Source organism: Alligator mississippiensis, chromosome 7, assembly GCF_030867095.1.
Source record: "Alligator mississippiensis isolate rAllMis1 chromosome 7, rAllMis1, whole genome shotgun sequence".
NCBI classification, from domain to species: Eukaryota; Metazoa; Chordata; order Crocodylia; family Alligatoridae; genus Alligator; species Alligator mississippiensis.
Genome location: NC_081830.1, coordinates 79,937,910 through 79,944,326, shown reverse-complemented (window position 1 = coordinate 79,944,326; position 6,417 = coordinate 79,937,910). Strand labels below are relative to the sequence as shown.

At 42.9% G+C, this 6,417-nt stretch overlaps 1 protein-coding gene across 3 annotated transcripts in view; it reads right to left on the bottom strand.

Moving 5' to 3' along the window:
- LOC102572400 (calcium-activated potassium channel subunit beta-2) overlaps positions 1–5,849 on the bottom strand; it is a 183,091-nt gene extending 177,242 nt beyond the window's left edge. Inside the window, exon 1 of one of the 3 annotated variants that reach the window (XM_019478516.2) lies at positions 5,732–5,849. The gene's annotated coding sequence lies outside the window, so the exon portion shown is untranslated. Of the gene's footprint in view, positions 1–5,403; positions 5,618–5,731 lie in introns of those variants that run through there. The other 2 variants (XM_019478515.2, XM_059731169.1) reach the window with 2 other exon arrangements.
- Positions 5,850–6,417: the final 568 nt, after the last annotated feature.

Here is a 6,417-nt window from a genome sequence, read left to right as displayed (position 1 = left end):
GAACAGGTCAGATCTTCACCTCCATTGGTTCTACTGGACCTATGCCAAGTTATATAAGCTGAGGACTTGCCTTCCACAATATACAGGCCAAAGAAGGGCTGGGGACTTGTCTATAGCCCATAACAAAACAGATCCAGTGGCCAAACACCTGGTCCTGGGACATTACTTCACCTCATGGGCTACAATTTTTATCACAATGATGATACTTCATTGTGAAGTGGGGGTGGTGGTAAAGGCTTCTATCTGGTGGGGATGCCCTGCTCAGACAGAGCTAGCATTCATATCTGACCATTTGGAGCTAAATCTTCAAAAAGATGTTGCTTTGCTACTCTGGCAGTGTGACAATGAGTAGGTATGTACATTGTGCTATTCTGCAGGTGAACGAACAGGAAAAGAGAATAGAAGCCTAAAATGATCAAGCATTGAAAGACAGCACAAAAGTGGGTAAGGCAGTCCAATAGGCTATTTAAGCACAGAGACCTATTCAACATAGCTAGGTGTTTAAACACATACCCAAACTATGGTGACTGCGTTTCCGCGACCCCGAGTGGTAAAACTCAGCAGCAACACATCAGTTCAGGACACTGCACTATGTTTTAACAGTCTGGAGTTTATAAGATCACTTGAGATGCCCTGACGTGGGCCTTATAAAATCATGGCCTTATAAACAAACTGCTTTAGCAGCCTGAGTTTCTTGATATTTGATAATGCAGATGCCCAAGCAGCTGCCTCTCCTTAAATACCAAGGAGATTTTAAAAGACCAGGAAGCACTACCACAATAGGAGCCGAATCACGTTCTGCACCTCACAGTAATTAGATCCGTAGCAAAGACAAAACACTATTCTCTGGGCCACTCAATGTCTTGACTTCTCTCTGAACCTCTACAGGTAGATGGTGCAAGCTGTCTCACTGGTGTGCTCTGATGTGCTCCTTCTGTCCCATGGCTGCTGGAGACAGTGCCCTGGACAATGAGACTTAGGACCATGGAGCCATCTGTAAACATGCAAGGGTAAGGGGGAGGAGCTGCTGTCAAACTTGCTGAAGGCAGCTAGAGGTGGTCAGTACCTGAAAGGATCAGATCCCGCGTTTAGAGATGGATTCCAATTTTAGTTCTCTTCTCAAACCCACCATTTTCACTGAATTCATGTTCACTGAATTGGAACACATGCAGTTTATTACTAATTTTGCTTCTTTTGGATTTCATGGGTCCAATCCGACCATAATATACTCACTATTTTCCTAGTTTTTCACCATCTATATGGAAATTAATTGTTAATATGGATGTTTAGACAGTGGGTACTTTTAAGTCTCACTTTTCTGCCACATCTATTTAGCCTGTCAGCTCTTTGGAACAAGAACTGTCTGCTGCTCTGCCTTTGTGCAGTGCCCAACACAAAACAACTCTTTTCTTGGTTGGTCTCCAAGCGCTACATAAGAAAGAAAATTGTTATTAAAACTAATACTTGAGTGAGATTGATGGTTAGAAAATTATATTTAGCAATTTTGTTTAAATAATTGCTTGTAGGTAGAATAGAACAGTGGTCCAGAGCAGCAGCAAGGGTTAATTCAGAGGCAGATTAAGATGTTTTGGGGCCTACGCAAATAGGCCGTCTTGTTTGCTTTGCATTGCTGACCATGGCTGGCCGGTGAGTGAATGAGAAATGAATAACTATCATATACCTGGCACCACTGTGCCCCTCAGGCAACTGGGGGAGAAGGGGTGCTCCTGGGCCCAGGCCTAGCTGGCCCATGTGTTAATCTGCCTATGGGTTAATTGGTTTCTAAAAGTCTGTTTGTGACAAAATTTCCTTCAATGCCCTTGTGGCTCGAACCAGCAGACCCACAGGCTGGGAAACTGAAGACACTTACCACATGAGATAGGCTTGTTGTGTTGGCTACATCACAGTGACCAACTGCAGAGCCTTTGGGATTTCCAGTTTTGGTGGACAGACCAAATTAGGAGGTTGTGGCATACCCAAATTAAGACACCAGTAAATGACCACATTAAAATGTGTGTATGTGATGGGTTTGGGAAACAAAGGAATATGCTGACAGAACAGAATGTGGACAGTATAATGACCACAGGGAAACCATCAGTGGTACCCAGTGATGAAAACTCATCAGAGGAGAAAAAGAATACAAAATGAGGGATTTAAGAGCAGCAAAGGGTCCCCGAGTGGGGGACCCAAGGCCACCATGGACCGAGGATGCACCAACAGCCTGTCTCATCCACCAACTGGGAGTGGGAAGGGGGACTCAGCCCTCAACTTCCAGGCTGCTGACATCTGATATTCAAGAAAGAACCACAGGGTGAAGCTCACGTACTGGCCAGATGTACCAGTACCGTCTGTGAAACCAAGGACTGGTAGATACAGAATTGGAGGGTTATTTTGTTTGCCTTGCCTGCAATATTCTTATCTGCTATCATTGTGTATCAATAAAATTTACCTATTATCAAATGGAAGAAGTTGTGGTCGTCTGAGGGTCTGTCTGGAATAAGGTATCTGGGTCATAAATCCAATGCCTACAAGATGAGGTGGACAAACCATAGTTTATAGGCACAAGGAGTTATAAAGGTTATATGGAAGGTTGGAGGAAAATTGTTAGTAGTCTAAAATAAGGAATGGTGTTGTGCCCACAGCGTTTCAGATGGGATTGTGCCTGATATTAATTTGCTTCCCTGGTTTGTTTGCACCTCTAGGAAGATTCCCCTGGTGGTAACATTGCGTAGGGGGGAGGAATGGGATGAAGTGGAGCTGTAGTAACCAGACATGTAGCCTTCTGTACCACTTTTACACCAGAGAGGGGGGCTCTGCACTTGTACTGAACACTGACGTGTCTTTAGGACCAGAGCAACGGTTCTATATTTATACATATAAATCACTCAGGCAAAATTCCTACTGAAGTCACAGGAATTATGATTAAAGACTGCAGCAGAGGGCTCTTGAAGTGGAAAAAGAGCTGAACCACCAAGTGTAGACTATGTTGGCATAGCTCAGTTTGACATACCGATACTGTTTCCCTACCACCATCCAACACTATCTTAACTCTTCTGTTTCATTTTGTTTTTAGAATTAAGCCAGTTTTCTGTCTCATTCACTGATGACAATATGTTACTCATAGCTGCCTGGTAATGAGGAAGTTAGAGGTCTCTATGGCTCAAGTGACCTTGGAACTTAGCCAGTTCTGAGCTTGTCCAACAGCTCTCCCAACTATACAGTTGGTCCAATAAAAGATATCACAAGTAAACCTTGCTTTTTGTACATTTCCTGGACCATCCTGGTTACAACAACACTCTAATCCTACTAAATTTTGAGAAGCACCTATATCCAAATACAAAACTCTCAGATGTTAATTGATTAAAAACTTGTTCCAAGAGTCCAGGTACAAAATGCCAGCCCCTCCTTTACCACACAGTGTGAGAGAGTGCCTGGAAAGTGGTTATGAGTAAAAAGACTTAAGCAAAAAGTAATTAGGTATTTGGAAACAGTCGACGTGCAACTCAACATTGGCAAATATTCTCAAAGAGAAATTGTCACAGAAGGCAGCATGATAAAGCACTGCCCTTAGTCCAGACTAGATATGCTGCCCCGGGGCGCACACATACAGTTCCTGTTGACAAAACACATTTTTGCTTCCATTTTCACTACTACATTTCCAAACTTGATATGCATGACAATATAAAATTCACTGCAGATGATGCAGTGAAATGAACTATGAAAGTACGTATCTAAGTAATTAGCTAGGTTTTACATTGCATTATCTTGTTTGTTGTTATTTATTTCTAATCATTTTAATTCTGTATCTTGATCTTTGTTGCCAAAGAGGCTTATTTTTCCACTTAAGAGGGCAAGTTATTGAAAAGTATTTTATTTCTAATATGGAAAGGAGGGGAAAAAAAATAAACTATATCAGTGGATTTGTCTGTACAATCTAAACTTCCCTTTGTTCTGAGCTGTTTATAATTGTTTCTTTGTCTTAATGTCCATGCTAAACTGATTTCTGGACTTAAAGATATACACAGCATTTAAAAAGTACATCTACAATTTAAGGAGGACATCTGAATTAAAGGCCTGACCCCTGGAAATCGTTGCTCATGAACACAGTCCCGTAGTTCACAGATAATTGTCTCCCCATTGTGAAGGTTTTCAGGATGGTGCATCAGTCCTTAAAAATCTTTTAATGGTGAATAAATAAAACAATCCAAGAATTCAATCCTGCAAAACCATTATCACTGCAAATAATCCTTCACACAACAAGTCATCCCCCTGACATCAGGAAGATTAGGTAGTGTTTCTAGGACCAGGCTCCGTGGAAGGGATTCTGGTCTCAGGTACACAGCTGTCTATGCTCTATGATATAAATACATGCATCTATGCCTCCAGATACAGACACACTCCATTTCAAAGCCTTGAGTCACTCCTCTCACCCACCCTCTCCCAGTCACTGGACACCAAAAGAAAGAGGTATTTTCTTGACTTAGTTTTCTTGTTTATGTTCTATATAGCTCTTGGTATAGTAAGCTAGTAAAAAAACCCCAATGCTATACCCTCTAGGGGACGCATGACGGATCTGATAGTGCAGGAACAAATATCCCCAGGGTACCATTTATCTCGCACAGCACGTCTATTTACTTATTTTTTTTCCAGACAGCGTTGCCATTATTATTTTTGCACAGAGGACTAAAATGCTTGTTTCCCATCCTTCCACCGCTGCCCACTGCCTCCCCCTTCACCCTCCTTGACAGGCAGCACAGTCAAACAGCTCATTAACCCTTAATGGCCCAGTGTGCTGAAACAACTCTCCCCCACTAACACTAGTGCGTGCAAAGTAATCCCTCAGCAAAGAAAATGCGACTCATCACAGCTATTGCTAGACTCCCTAGACATATCCCTCTCTCTGCAGACCACGGAAGTAAATAGCTGTAATAGAATCACTGGCATTCGTCTGTCTCACTAATATTAGCAGTAGTGATTCAGACAAATACAAGCTCTCCGTCCCTCTTGGCCAAATACAAAGCTATACTGTAATCAGGTTTAATTGCTGGCCTGCATTAAAGTAGCTGACAAAGTCTCCGTCTGTGAAGTGCTCGGGGATCTGTCAGCGCAGGAAGGTGCTACCGGGTATCAAATCACATCAAGTTGTATCCTCTCCTGTCTCACTGCAGCTGTGCATCGTAGATGCCACGACATCACTCACAAGACACAATCAATGTAGAAGGGGACTGCTGTTTGGAGAGGGAAGGGAATTAAGTGACTGCTGCCCTAGACCGGGTACGTGGAGCTCTCTCTGAAGAGGCACACAGAGGGTCCTTGATTTTCCAGGTTGCCAGCTGGCCCTTTCCCAGGTAGGAGCTAATTTAGTCCACAATTTAACTAGCTTATTAAGGAAAACTCGCTCACCTTTAACATACGGCGGGAAAGACAGCCTAGGGCTGTGTATAAGTTTGCTGTTGAAGTTTGTCTTCTTGAGACTGCTGGGCTGCACTGTTAAAAACATCTAGGGCAGAATACAGAATCAAACAGACTCAAACACTTGCCTTTTTCACTGCTGCTGCTCTGTGCCTCCAATACTCTCCGACAGGCAAGCAGCATCCCATCACTGAACTTACACTTAAAGCGACAATGCACTAAAACCTTCCCTCTAACATCAGAGCTGTGTTTAAGGCTTAAATTCCTGGATAATCACCATGTGCATGCTTGACACACCAACTGCAGTTTTTACAAATACCTGCATGTAGAGATTAGTCAGCTGGTTTGGAAAGAGCCAGCATGTCTCCCAGCTGGTGGCAGAATTCGGCCCCTAGTGTGTAGCGGTTTGGCTGCTCGTTGCAAAAAAGATGAATAGCAGAGAGTGTTTGCCGTGGCTTTTTCTGAAATGAATACACAACCTGTAGCTGCCATCCTTTTTTCCTCTTTCAGGAAAAACCCAGGGTGGAGCCAAAAGGTTAATTTTCTTAGATGAGGTTAGTAATGAGAATCTCAAGCATATTTGTCAAGAGAGACTCTCAAGGTAGGGGAAATCCAGATTGCATCCCTCAAATGGATAAAGACAGCAGAGCTCAAACTCTGCTCTCTATTACAGCAGCATCAATCTGGAATAATTTCACCGACATAAGTGGAATTACTCCACTGGCATAGCTGCACAGACCTTGGCCCTGTTGTACCTGGTGTAAGATGAAGAACCAGGGACTGGAGCCAATTCAGAGAGAAGCAGTTGATTTTCTAAGGACATATTGCATCTCTACACAATGTTTTACTAAAGTGATATGTATGACCAGTCACTCCCTGCCAATCATCACAGTCCATGACTTAAATCCTGCAGCTGGGCTTTTTTTTGGTTGCTGTTAACACTGAAATAGGCAGTGTTAGATTTATGCCCACACAGATAGTGCTCACAAAATCTCTCCTGAGTAG